Source organism: Rhineura floridana, chromosome 7 (assembly GCF_030035675.1).
Source record: "Rhineura floridana isolate rRhiFlo1 chromosome 7, rRhiFlo1.hap2, whole genome shotgun sequence".
In the NCBI taxonomy this organism is placed as follows: Eukaryota; Metazoa; Chordata; class Lepidosauria; order Squamata; family Rhineuridae; genus Rhineura; species Rhineura floridana.
The window spans coordinates 88,058,550-88,073,646 of record NC_084486.1 but is presented as its reverse complement, the minus strand read 5'-3'; positions in this window follow the sequence as shown (position 1 = coordinate 88,073,646).

Below are 15,097 nucleotides of genomic sequence, written 5' to 3'. Positions count from 1 at the left end.
GCTTGTATTAAAGCGAGGGTAGAAATAGAAGGTTTGATGAGCAAGGATTAAGATCTAGTCTATCTAAATACCTGTTACCTGTACATGTGACTGCCTGCATTTTCCAGTTTTAAAAGAAAAACAAATTATTGACAAATGACAAATTAGAGCAGAATTACTGCTAGGCACAGGTCATTGTAAGCTTGCATAATATATATGCAAAAAAGAAGCAAATATATGCAAATTAGCATTGGCAAGACTGACTCTGCTCTGGTTGGACGGACTTGAAAATGAAATTGCACTATAAAAGAGGTCATTGGGTACATCTCACACAGATGTTTCAAATACTGGATTGCTTTAGAGATGCATATATTACAATTTTCAGTACATGTATTCAACCACTCATACTGCCCGCCTGATCAATGTAGTTGTGAGGCAAAGAAACCTCCACTCATGCCACACTTGAAACGTCAAACACAGAGATATTTGGGGGGAATTATTATACATGAAGCAGCCCTTAGAGTTTCTGACGATATGTGACTTGAACTGAAAAAAGCACCTATTAACTTTGCTTTTTTGTTGACATTAGAGAAGCCGGATGTTATAATTTCCCCTCATTAAACTCAACACTTGCTTCATAAGAACATAAGAACATAAGAAGAGCCTGCTGGATCAGGCCAGTGGCCCATCTAGTCCAGCATCCTGTTCTCACAGTGGCCAACCAGGTGCCTGGGGGAAGCCCGCAAGCAGGACCCGAGTGCAAGAACACTCTCCCCTCCTGAGGCTTCCGGCAACTGGTTTTCAGAAGCATGCTGCCTCTGACTAGGGTGGCAGAGCACAGCCATCATGGCTAGTAGCCATTGATAGCCCTGTCCTCCATGAATTGGTCTAATCTTCTTTTAAAGCCATCCAAGCTGGTGGCCATTACTGCATCTTGTGGGAGCAAATTCCATAGTTTAACTATGCGCTGAGTAAAGAAGTACTTCCTTTTGTCTGTCCTGAATCTTCCAACATTCAGCTTCTTTGAATGTCCACGAGTTCTAGTATTATGAGAGAGGGAGAAGAACTTTTCTCTATCCACTTTCTCAATGCCATGCATAATTTTATACACTTCTATCATGTCTCCTCTGACCCGCCTTTTCTCTAAACTAAAAAGCCCCAAATGCTGCAACCTTTCCTCGTAAGGGAGTCGCTCCATCCCCTTGATCATTCTGGTTGCCCTCTTCTGAACCTTTTCCAACTCTATAATATCCTTTTTGAGATGAGGCGACCAGAACTGTACACAGTATTCCAAATGCGGCCGCACCATAGATTTATACAACGGCATTATGATATCGGCTGTTTTATTTTCAATACCTTTCCTAATTATTGCTAGCATGGAATTTGCCTTTTTCACAGCTGCCGCACACTGGGTCGACATTTTCATCGTGCTGTCCACTACAACCCCGAGGTCTCTCTCCTGGTCGGTCACCGCCAGTTCAGACCCCATGAGCATATATGTGAAATTCAGATTTTTTGCTCCAATATGCATAATTTTACACTTGTTTATACTGAATTGCATTTGCCATTTTTCCGCCCATTCACTCAGTTTGGAGAGGTCTTTTTGGAGCTCTTCGCAATCCCTTTTTGTTTTAACAACCCTGAACAATTTAGTGTCGTCAGCAAACTTGGCCACTTCACTGCTCACTCCTAATTCTAGGTCATTAATGAACAAGTTGAAAAGTACAGGTCCCAATACCGATCCTTGAGGGACTCCACTTTCTACAGCCCTCCATTGGGAGAACTGTCCGTTTATTCCTACTCTCTGCTTTCTGCTTCTTAACCAATTCCTTATCCACAAGAGGACCTCTCCTCTTATTCCATGACTGCTAAGCTTCCTCAGAAGCCTTTGGTGAGGTACCTTGTCAAACGCTTTTTGAAAGTCTAAGTACACTATGTCCACTGGATCACCTCTATCTATATGCTTGTTGACACTCTCAAAGAATTCTAATAGGTTACTGAGACAGGACTTTCCCTTGCAGAAGCCATGCTGGCTCTGCTTCAGCAAGGCTTGTTCTTCTATGTGCTTAGTTAATCTAGCTTTAATAATACTTTCTACCAGTTTTCCAGGGACAGAAGTTAAGCTAACTGGCCTGTAATTTCCGGGATCCCCTCTGGATCCCTTTTTGAAGATTGGCGTTACATTTGCCACTTTCCAGTCCTCAGGCACGGAGGAGGACCCAAGGGACAAGTTACATATTTTAGTTAGCAGATCAGCAATTTCACATTTGAGTTCAAAATTTGAGTTCAAAAGGAGCTGCCACTGTATTGCTAATGTGACTGAGTAGCAAAGCTAAGGATCTCTCTTGCTAGGGGCCTGGGGGTCTTCGTATATCTTGACCATTTTTTTAGCTAATTTGTTTGTAGCCTGCAGTCACAGCACTTTGTGGTTCTTTGCAGAATAGGCAGGATCTTGGATGACATAGAAAATATAAGAACATAAGAAAAGCCCTACTGGATTAAACCACAGTCCTAGTAGAGCATCTTGTTTCCACAGTAGCCAACCAGATGCTTCCCACTGTTGTGGGAGCAAGATCTACAACAGACATGGGATCAGTTAAAGTCATCTCATCATTTCCCTCAAGTCAAAAGGGAAGGAAAACCACTTCAACATGAAACACAATTACAGTACATCAAGCAGTGCAACACTATCAGTTGTGGACTGAACTGAGACAAAGGATTTTTAGCACATTACATATGTTCATTGGCTTACCAATGCCAGGATGTCTGCGTTGCCAACAACTGTTTTGTGAATTACTACTGTTAATTATGTAATTATCACTGTCTGTACTTCTTTTTGCATTTCATTTTCCTCTGACCTCACTGTTTACAATTCCCCTCCCCCTATATATACAGTGGGGACTGGTCCATTAGCACTAATGAGGCACTGCCCCACCAACCCCAGTCTGCCCTCAGCCAGTCCCCATCTGCCTGCCATCTTACGTACAACAATCAGGGAGTGGCTCAGTCTGTTATTGGCTCCGGCTCCACCTACTGCTGGTCTCCCTGCCTTCTGTCCCACCAATTCCAGTGGGCATCAACTGCCTCTGTGTATATACACCCATAACTCAAGACAACCATACATCTGACAAAGTGGACTGTAGTCCATGAAAGCTTATGCCATAATAAATAAATTTACTAGAACAAGACCCTTAGTTCTTTTCGCTGCAACAGACTAAGGCAGCTACCCCTCTGGAAATAAAACAATGTATTAGCCATAATCTGCCTCTTTTATACAGTTCTCAAAGTAATCCAAATGTTTGAAGAGTCCCATTTGCTTCCTTTCTTAGTTTTGTCCCTGCAGATCCTGGCTCAGAAAGGCTGTAGGGATCTTTGCCTGTTCTCAGGCGATCTCTGACAAGAACCATGTCCCACCCCAACATGGCACAAGCAACTGTTGTATATATTCTGGACTGCAGGGATGGAAGGATCTGCCAAATTCTCTCAGTTTCTCATTTTTCTAATCTTAATTTTGGTTCTCCATATTTCTGCAGCAATTTGCAATTAAACTTTTTTCCCCATGAAAATTCTTCAGAATTTGCGTGAATTTCACTTATTTTTTCATGCAGTTTTGAATAATGTACACATTGTTGCAAGCAATTTATCCTAATATAATGCACTTTGTTTATTCTTTTCATGCTTTCTTTGAATATAACATTTTTGTAAACATTGGTTGGAGAACTGCATCACAAAATTCAGAGAAGTGTAAATTTTGAAGGATGGCTGTGGTTTAGTTCTCTAATTGTTTTGGAAAATGTGAATTTGATAGATTCTTCTCCTCAAAATTCCAGCCAACAGCAGAGATAATTCAGGATTGCTCTGTAGCCTCTGTATTCTTTGGCTTCATACAATTGGCTTCATACAAAACCCAGGACTAATCTCCAGGAATGCTTCTATTGGCCTCTCAGGAGATTGTTTCTATCGTAGGAAAATGTCCTGCTAATCAGCTGCAGGAAGCAACTCTCTGACCTTTACCCATTGGGAAGTGGAAACAGGCTCTCCCCTGCAGAATGCCCCCTGCCCCCTCCATCTCCCGTTGCACCAAGCCAAGGGGAGTCCTAGGGAAAAAATCTTCCTGTAACAGCACTCTCACCCTTTTGGGTCATTTATACCTAAGCTTGTCACAACCTGCAACAGTTTCTGAGTCACACATTTTCATTGGGTGGATAGGGGACAGGGGAAAAACATAAACACAATGTAAGATCCAGATTAGCTAGATCAGCATTACCCAACCTTTTTCGACCCAACGCCCCTTTGCAAAATCTTTTTGTGCCCAACGCCCCCCTCAGATTAAGTATATGCCAATGCTTCCTATTATACTTAATATACTTAACAACAAACTCATTCAGTTTACCGGCATTGTTTCATTAAACAAGTTCATTTAAACATCACAGAAACAACGGGTAGCAAGTGTGTCCCATTCCTGAAGAAAACCAGCGAATAACTGACTGTCTGCGTCACCCATTTGCACACGGCACTCATCCGTTGGAAGAATGTGCCCTCCACCAATACACCCAGCTTATCAAACACTCTCTCATGATTGGTTCCAACATCCCTCAAGATAGCATCGGAACATTACCTAGTGCCGGGGCGTGGCTAATGTCACCATTCCTTGATATGACACTGGCCGCTATTCAGAATTTATTTACTAAAGAGTACACAATATTTATAGTGTTATTTCCATGAATTGAGACTATTAAATACATTCTAACTGGGGACAAAACAGTTTAAAAATTAATGATTTGTGTATTAAATAAAATTAAACTTAAATGCTTCAACTGTCGCATCAGACCGCCAAATGTCAGCGCCCCCCTAATGAACCCAAATGCCCCCCTAAAGTTTGTAGTCACACCAACGCCCCCCTGAAAGGCTGTAACGCCCCCCAGGGGGGCACTATTGCCCACACTGGGAATCGATGAGCTAGATCAAGGCAAGGGAACCTTTTTCAGCTCCAGAGCAGCATTCTCTTCTGGGCAACCTTGCACGGGCTACATGCCAGTGGTGGGCTACTAGGCCAGAGGCAAAAGTGGGCAGAACAATGAATGTAAATGTTAACTTTATATAGTAACACTCTCTCTATATGTATATATATATATGAACGTAATTGTGATTAACAAAACAGAGGTTTTTATTGTATTTTAAACAGAGCTTGGAAAAGTTACTTTTTTGAACTACAACTCCCATCAGCCCAATCCAGTGGCCATGCTGGCTGAGGCTGATGGGAGTTGTAGTTCAAAAAAGTAACTTTTCCAAGGTCTGATTTTAAATTGTATTTGTTTTTAGTTATTGTAAACCGCCCAGAGAGCTTCAGCTATGGGGCAGTATACCAGTTTAATAAATAAATTAATTAAATAAATAAATATTAACAAAACATTTCAGCTTCCACCTTCATCAGCTGCCAACATATAAATGCTGTTACCAAGGTGGCAGTTATAGAGCTTTGAGGATGGAATGCTCAGAGGGGCTTCATTTGCAGAAGCTAAGCAGTGGTGGTACTGTCCTCCAGGTTCAGGCCATGTGGTGCCAATGTGTCGAGTATATCCAAAAGTTCTCCCTTTTGGTCAATGCTGCTGGATGTGCTGGCATCTCTATCGCTGTTATGGAAAAGTCCAACAGGCTGTGATCCTCGATGTTAAAATGCTTTGCAACTGGTTGCTCCACTTTTTTTGTTAAGATTGCCAACTTGTGGTTCCTGAAGCGAGTGCATAGGACAGTTGTGGTTTTTCCTACGTACTGGATATGACATCCTGGTCTTTTGTGTTCGATGATGTAAATTATATTGCAGGACCTGCAAGTGATGTTCTGTTTGATGTAATAGGTCCTGACTGTCCTAGTGCTTGTAAAAGTAGCTGTCTCCCTGAGGTACACACAGGTGATACAGCATTTGGAGTGACATGGATGAGACCCAGGATTGGTGACAGGTGTCTTAACTACAGCTCTCACTAACAGTCTGCGCAAATTAGGAGGCTGGGAAATGCTACAACAGGAGGCCTGCTGATGGCTCTAGCAAGATGTTCAGAGTTGACCAGCAATGGGTAGCTCTCCCTGATTGCTCGATGATAGTTAGGAGATGCTGGATGGAAATCTACCACAAATGGAATCCTTTGCTCTCTGCTCTTTGACACCTCAGTATGATGGAAGAGTTTTTCTCTGGACAGAATGGAGGCTCGGTGGATGTTGCAATCGATAATATGTAAAGGATATCCTCTTAAAAGAAGGTGTTCTTTAAGTTCACTGATCCTTCTCTGGTATTTATCTTCAGTATTGCAAATAGGTTTGATTCTCAGAGCTAAGCTATACACAATGTTTTTTTTTATATGCTTAGGATGGCAGGATTTCCAGTTTAAATAGGTGTGGGCATCAGTGGGTTTGCTGTAGAGATCAGTGGCTATTTTGTTGTTTTCAATGGTGAGAAGGACATCCAGAAAAGGGATGTGCGGATTGTCATTTGTATTATTAAATGTAAACTTAATAGATGGATGGATAGAGTTGACGTGATTTTTAAATTGTTCTAAACTCTCTTTACCATTTGCACAGACCATAAAGATGTTGTCAATGTATCACCACCATATAAGTGGTTTGTTGATGGCCTTTTTGAGGATCTCCTGTTCCAGTTTACCCATAAAGAGATTTGCATATGATGGAGCCATGCGAGTCCCCCTACCTGTGCTTCGTAGTTGCAGGTAGTGTTCTCCATTGAATGTAAAGTTGTTACAAGTCAGGACTAGTGTAGCTAAAGTTGTGAGAACCTCTGTTGGAGGATTGTTCATATCTCTGGTGTAAGGAACTCATTTAAAGCCTGAATCCCATCATTATGTGGTATATTGGTGTAAAGAGATTGACATCTAAAGTAGCTAGTATAGTATTGTTTTGGAATTGATACTGCTTGTTTAAAGACTGAATTTTAAGCAAGAAGTCCTTGGTGTCTTTGATATATGATGGGAGGTTTTGCACCATGTTTTGTAAATTTACATCAATGTACAGAGAAATCCTTTCAGTAGCTGTGTTGTTACCTGAGACAATTGGGCGACTAGGATTGTTGGCTTTGTGGATTTTAGACAGTATGTAAAACCTTCCAGGGGTGGGATTTGGATTAACAAGGAGATCAGCAGTTTCCTCTTTAAGAAGTTTCCTACAGGAGGGCCCCGTTTATATGGCAGGTTCCGTTCTGGACTGCTGCCGTAAAGCAGAAATCACCGTAAAGCAGAACCCATTGAGTATAATGGGGCGAGTCGCGCAAAAATGACACCAAAATGCCACAAAATGCCACAAAAGCGCAAAGACGGCTTTAAAATGGGGAATTTCCCCTAATTGAAAGCCGCCGCATTAGCGGAACGCCGGAATGCGAAGCGCCAGTAAGCGGGGCCCTACTGTACTTGTAAGGTTTTGTACGGATGTAATGATACGAGTATTGAGATCTGTGGTGATGTCTTTGTCAAGAAGTCTATATGTTGTTTCATCCTTTAGTTGTCTTTGACCTTCTGCTATATAGTCTGTAGTGTTAAGTACCACAACAGCACCACGTATATACATATATACATGTATATATGTATACATACTTTATATAGTAACACTCTATACATATGTATATAGTAACACTCTGTGTATATGTATATATGTGTATATGTATATGTGTATATATATATATATATATATATATGGATTGTCACCTTGCAGTGGTGGGCTTGCGTGTTCCAATGAACCCTGTGAGCGATGCCGTGGGGAGTCATGTACTCCCAGCAGGGTCACCCATGGCGGTAAGGTCAAGGAAGAGGAACCAAAGAACAATCCAAAAAAGTCTTAAACGGCAGAACACACAGAGGATAACAATGTGTACATTACAACGGCTGTGAAGGCAGATGAAGGCTGCAGCAGATAAAGGACTTCCAATCATCGTGGTACCCATGCCATTGGATCAAAGCCTTTTTCTGTCAAGATTGTGTGTTGATCGTCATGCACCAATCTCCCCACATAAAACAAATTCACGCACAGGCGTCTTCCACGCAAATCCATCTGGAAACCTATGTCCTCACTGTGGGAGGTTGTGTGGATCCAGAATTGGCCTCCACAGTCAGTTACAGACCCACTGTTAAAGACCTTCTCTTGGAAGACAATCTTACTCGGCCACGAGTGATTGCCAATGAATGAATGACACACCCCTCTCTATCCACCATCTAGGAAAGCAAGAAGCATGATCAGTGTTCAAGGGTCTAGTCCAGCCAGGGGAAAACACTCAAGGAGGGTGTGAAGCTGGTGAAAGGTATGGTCTGGGAAGAGAAGGTATGACTGGGGAGAGGATATGGCTTGGGGAGAGTCCCAAGTGCCCCATAGAGGTCTGGATGGCAACATCCCCCCCCACAAGCCTGAGGTTCTCTGCTTGAGCTAGGTCAGGCTCTGACGTCTGGGCCATTCTAAGGTGGCATTGGATGCCTGCGCGCGCACGCACACACACGCACGCAGAAAGAGAGCGAGCGAGCGAGCCTAGATCTTCCCTGGTCCTGTGTGATGATGCTATTGGAGCTGACCTGGCTTCTATCTGGAATGGTGCTACCAAAGGGCTCCTCCCAAACTTCCTCCCCAACACAATACAATAACAACACAACACAAACACACTCGCGCTAGACTACAGAAGTGGAGGGTATACTCTCTGAACAAGACCAAACTGAAATTCCCCAAGTGACAGTGCGCTAAGCCCTTCGCGCCACCCTGATACCGCTCAAGAATTCCGTTGCCAGGACCCGCCCAAAGCAGGCAAGGTCCAGACAGGGGAGGAGCAGTTACCTGCGCGCCCTGTAACTCTCCGCTCAGGCTCAGCCAATGGGATCTCACCTACGTGTTACTAGGAGCCCTTCCATAAGGACAGGAGGGATCTTGTCAAGTTAGAGGCAAAACTTGGTGGGAGTTGAGGGTGGCGGGTGGCGGGGCGGCGGGAACGGCGCTGTGAATAAGCTCCTGCCAGGACCTGCTTGGGTCGCTGCCGTATCTTCACTGCCCTGTGTTACCTCCAGTATCCAAGGCGGCGTTACGTTCATGTCCTGCTTGCGGGTTTCCCAGAGGCATACTGGCTGGCCGCTGTAAGAAAAGGATGTTGGACTAGGTGGTCCTTTGATCTGATCCAACAGGGCTCCTTGTGATGTTGCCCTTGTCTTCCATCTCACCCACAGCACTTACACACGCAAGTTTTGTGAGCAGGGATATCTGCTTTCCCCATCTTCGACCAAAGTTGCGGGACACAGTAGGCTCCTCACCAGGCAAGAGCGTATATGGGCTAATATAGCTGCGACCTACAACAGAGGGTTTTTTTGTTCGTTTTTTTTAAAAAAAAACGGCCTAGGGTGCCAGTCCCGGGGTTGGGGGCGGCATTTAGCACAAGGGAGGGTAGTGAAAAGGGGCGTTGCCTGGAACAGAAGGAGGAGCTAGCGCTGCGTTTTCCAAAGCTACAGCCCAGATTTCCACTTCCCTCCTCTCCGCCTCCCTGGGATAGTTCCCTGCTGCTCCAGTCCATTCATCCTTTGCCCGGATAGGCAGCGCTTCCGTCTTCCAAGCAAAGCCGCCGCCGCTCATCGTATCTTCATAGGAAAGGAACAGTAGGGAGTATGTCACACAGTAGTACATATGCACTCTGCCCGCCAAGATCAGCTTCTGGGAGGCTCAGGGCGAGCTGGGGATGAAGGGGTTCGGGACATCTCAGTCCTTCCCTAGGTTTGCCTCGGGTGCGCTACTGCGCCCATCAACGGGCATCGTGTCGTCGGGGCAACTAGGCTTGATTGAGCAACTAGCCCTTGCTACCCGGATCAGGCAAGTCCCTCTCCCTCCTGAAGGTTACAGGCTCTGCTCTTGAAGAATGCTGCGCGTACCCTCCTCCTCCCCTCGCCCTCTCCAGCTCCCCTCGCCCCCGGCCAACAACATCCCCGCCCGTCACAATTTGGCTCCGTATTGATCGGCGCTGCCTGGCCGCTCATCCCCTGCAATTCCAGGTAGTAAATCAGTGCCAGGCGGCCCAACCTCCCGGCATTGCCATTGGGTGCCCGGCGCTGCTCGGCCCGCACTGATTGGCTGCCTGCGGGGCACAAGGCTTTACATAAAGAGGCGCTCGCGCTCGGCTGGACTTGCCGAAGCAGGAGAGGAACGGAGGAGAGAAGCCGAGAGCGAAAGAGGCAGCGCCAGTGTCAGTGCCAGTGAGTGGGCAGGACCAGCTACGGGCATCGGCACGGGATTAGGGCAGCTCGCCCGCCCTCCCGGGATGCTCCGTAGCCAGCTGGCCGGCATGGCGCATCCCACCTGCTCCCCGGTGAGTAGAGCTGACCCCTGCCCGGCTGCGCCACCTGATGGGGCGAAGTTTCCCAAAGAGGTGGGGAATTTGGGCGGAGAAGAAAAGTTGGGAGCTTGCAGGAGATGCGGCGGGCTTGGGCACAGGAGACGGGTCCCCTCCCTCTTATGCCAAGTGGCATTTGAGAGCCGGGCGGGGAGAAGTATGGACTGAGGAATGTGGGATGGGATTCTGAGGAGAGCGGGAAGGGACTGCGAGAGGTTGCCCGGCAATGGGAGCCTGGAAGGCTGAAGAAGTGGCTTTGGAGCAGGGGCTTTGAAGCAAGCGATGGCTGAGAGAGATGGGATGAAGGGAGCAGGTTCTGGATTTGGGGAGGATTAAGGTGGGGTGGAGGGCGCTGACTCGACTGGACATTGGCACCCTTCCCATTGCAGGTCTGCCCCATCCCTTGCTTGAGGAAGGAGCCTGCCTCTTTGCTTGTTCACCCTATGGCAGTGAGCAGGAAACAGAGGCATCCCAAAGATGCCAAGGTCTGCTTGCTCTTAAGGTGACTGCTTTTGTCCCCACATGACACCTACTGCTGCTGGCGGCTGTGCCTCAGCTTGGGGCTGGCTGGCCACCCTGCAGTGTGGCACAGGGAAAACAATAGTGCCAACTCTGAAGAACAGCTCCATGGGCCCCGAAGGAGGGGAAGTATCTATGGCTGCTTTCTGAACACCCTGAAGGCTGATCCCTATAGCTTTTGCAGGGATCCAGGGACCCAGTTTCCTGCAGCATTAATGCAGGCTCTGGGCTGGTATTAGTAGGCTCAAGGAAGACAGCAGTGCAGCCCAGAACAGAAGCATTTCCCCCCTTCTCAGCAGGAGTTCCAGAAAAAAAGAACCCAAACCAATCCTGAAAGGCTTCACTGGGACCTGAGCCCTAATCTGATGATGATGATGCCACATATTTGTCTTGCTGGATCTGTTTATGCTCAGATTGGTTGCACTATCAGCACTTTGGAGGATAATATGGTGGCTTGGCGGGGTGTGTGTGTCTCGAGATGTTTCCAGGCTATTTTGATGTTTCCACAATTCATTGGCTGTACTGTTGTGATGTCACTGAGGAGGATGTGGAAATGCATTTGGATAATGACATTGTGAGCTAGGGATGTCACTAGTCCACAGTAGGGCAGGGAATATAATGTCACTGTGAGGTTGTTGGAGGGACATGCTTTATAATGGAAGTGGCCATGCCATGGGGGCTGTGATGTCATTTAAGATAAATAGCAGGAGTTATGTGCAACAGCAGTTGTTTGCTGGTGCAGAGCGATATTACAATTAAGTTTTCACTTTTGCTGCACCCTGCCACTGGATGTCCAGAATTCGCCAAAGAAGCTGTCTTGGCCATGCTGCCATGGAGTAAATGGGAGAGAGCTCTGAAGCACCCTTCTCTCCCCCCCTCCCAGCAAGAAATAAAACTGTGCCTTCCCTTGAGAGTTATTGAATGTCCATGTTGGCATGTTATGCAAATCCCACCCTTCCCCCAGCATGTGGAGGCTTGCTGTCACTGACAGGACCAACTGCCTCCTTGCAAACCTCTAGTGACATCTGCCCATTGGGACAGAGTCTAATGGGTTAGGTGCATCTCATTTCATTTGTGCAAACCAGTGTAAATTTCATTGTAATCAACCACACCTTGCAGGAGCATGTAAAGCAAGGAAATGTGCAGCTGCTTACGTGGCCTAAGAGGTGCTTTCTCCTTTGCCTGCATGTGAACCAACACCACCATGAGCACTACAGTTTTAGAAACTTTCCATCTCCTTGGTGCCATATCACCACCTTAAACTCAGAGTCACAAGCTCTGGAGTCAGGCTGGTTACACAGAATGCAGCACAGCATGCTGCCCAGGGCAAATTTGCTGCAGGGAGGGCACCGAGTGGGCATTCTTGTACACACTGCATTCTTTACCCAAGAGCCTATTAGTGGAATAGGAAATGGTGGTGTGCAGGGCACAAAGTCATGGAGAGGACTTCCATCACTGTCCACAGCAGGAACAAGATGGCGACCAACTGCTCTTTTCCCCCCCAGCTGCCAAGGGCATTTCCAAATGCAAATCTATACCTTGGAGCCCCCTAGCAAGCACTTGCCAAGCTGCCTGACTCTGGTTCTGGGCCCTGCTTGGTCCAAGGACAGACTGGATTCAGAGCCAGGAGATGCCTTCTTAACCAGTCTGTACTCTCTCCATTCTCTGAACTGACGAATTATTAAACAACCCAGCATGAGCAGGCCTGGCTGCCATCCCTTGCTTGTTTCCCATGTTCAGAGTGAAGACCTTCTACCTGGTTTTTGGGAGGGTCCTTTTTCCTGCCCAGCTGCCTGAGACTCATGCAGACATTGGCTGCCTTTCCCCTCACCATCCTACATTTAATTCCATGGGCACATCACACTTGGAGGAGTGGGACTCTTGCTGCATCCAAAGCAAGGAGCAGAGACTAGCAGCCTGAGAACAGACGCAGTCACCAGCCACTCTGGGGCTTTATTATTCATGTTTGTCTCCCACCACCAATTCTGCTCCCTTTTGGATACTTTCCAGGCTTCAAGTGGAAGGTGTTAATCAGTTAATCAAATGAAGGGATCAAATAAAAGCTCCTTCTCTCATCACACGATTCATGGCTGGTAAAGACTTTAATGTAGGAATTTCTGGGGAAATAACACATAGGTTGTAATGTGTGATTATTGTACACATGGGGTTTTTCTTTGCTGTGTGTACAACTCCTGGGCAGCTGTGGCCAATTGTGGTTTGCTAGTGTGTACGCATAGTTTGGGGGGTGTTAGAGAATCCAGGACCATAGGTCATTGACAGAGAATCTACTTTGCATGCAGAAAGTCCTTGGCTCAATCCCTAGCATCTCCAGCTAGAGCTGTATGAAATTATGAAGAGGTCCTTCTAGTCAGTGTAGACAGTATGGACCAATATAGAGCCAGATGGACCAACGTCCTGACCAAGTATAAGACAGCTTTCTGTGTTCCATGATATAAAACTGGGATGGGGAATGTGTGGTCCTCCACATGTTGTTGGATTACATCTCCCATCATCACAGATTGTTGGCCATGCTGATGGGAGTCCAACAATATCCAGAAGGCCACAGATTGCCCATCCCTGATCTAAACAGTTGCACCCCTCTCCAGAATTTTATATAGAATACCTTCTGTGTAAGGCTATATAATGTGTTAAGCAACTCTAAGTGGAGACATGATGATGTTAGGAATGTAGGTTGTCCAGGCTCCAGTGGGAAAGCTGAGAGCCCTCAAGAGGAAGAGCAGAGGTTACAAAGATCAAGAGTGTTTGTCTGCTTGACTGCCTGTGCACAGGTGTAAGCTCTGTGTGTATGTGTTTAGGAAGGCAACTTAATTAATGGGCATTTCCCTAATGATCTATCTGGAGCTCACTGATGTATGAGTTTAATTAGCCCAAGCCAAACACTGGGAGCCCAGTGGTGGAACACGTCGTCTTTGTCACCAGGCGCCTGTTACCATCCTGTTTTTATGGAAACTTCTTTAATGACCAGTTAATCTAGGCCTGAACTGGAGGATGGTGCTGGCACCCAGGCTGCCAGCTCTGTGTGATAGATTGCTTTGATGTGGCCCAACACATGGGAGATGCATTCTACTCTTGCAGCTCCTGCCTAATCCCCGAGCCTGAAGGAATCTAATCTGTTCCCTTGTCATTGCCCTCTTCAGACTATTTCCATTGTGATAGGGACAAGACCCTATCTCAGTAACAGGATTGAGCGTGATGGCTCCTGGCACGTTGCCTCACGATTGTGAGCACAATTCTCTGATCCTCCCATATAACAGGTACAAACTGAAGTTTGATCTGAATGGGGCTTTTAAGCCAATGGTATTTATTAGGAAATCTTCTAGCTGCTTGTATGGCAATTTCTTGTTCGCCACATCATGAATCCCACCACCCTAAACACTGCCGTAAAAATGCAACAGATACATAAGTATCAGCCATTCCATCTCCAGAGAGTAATTCTGAGCATATGGTGAGCGAGGCCAGGTTTTAAAGCTAGCAGGATCTGGTTGGCCCTGGACCAAGAGCTGAATGAATTTGGGATGTATCTGGTTCTGGCACCATATGCCTGCTGCTGGCATGGGTGAGTCAGATGCTTCCAGGGATTCTATCCCACCCCCTGAATCATGGGTCCAAGCAGGAAAATTGCTGCAGAACACTGAAACCACACAGAAATGTTTGTTTAGCTAACCACAACTGAGCAGCCAAGAGATAGGGATGGGGGCGTATCTGTAGATCTGCATGCTAGAGTCGGCAACACAACAAGGTGCTGCCAAAAGGGATTGGGGGAGTCTCAAATGGCTAATAATAGAGTTAACAAGGCATTCTCTGTAGGAACGTCTATAAGATATGTAATGTGTCAGAATATGTACGTATTCTGTAATGCACTTTGCCCACCCTTTTGTTCACACTATCAAGGTGGATGCAGTATCTTCTCCACCGCCCTTCCCAACAGACTTTAAAGACATGATTGCTTCTAACCTATGGTAGCAATTATAAGAACTCTCCAAGATGACAGTGTGAGAAAAAAAAGATGCTTATTAACATAAGATGCCAGAGTTTACATATGCACATGCTGACAGAATGAAAAAGTGCTTCCCCTGCCAAGATTTTGAACTACCTTGATTGTGTGTATAAATTTGGAAGGGGGTGGGTTTAACCTGTTTTAAAGATCAGCTAATTTAGTTGTGAAAGTGCATGCTCAAGCACCAGAGGGTGATGAGAGACCTGCTAAACAATGCCTCAAATTGG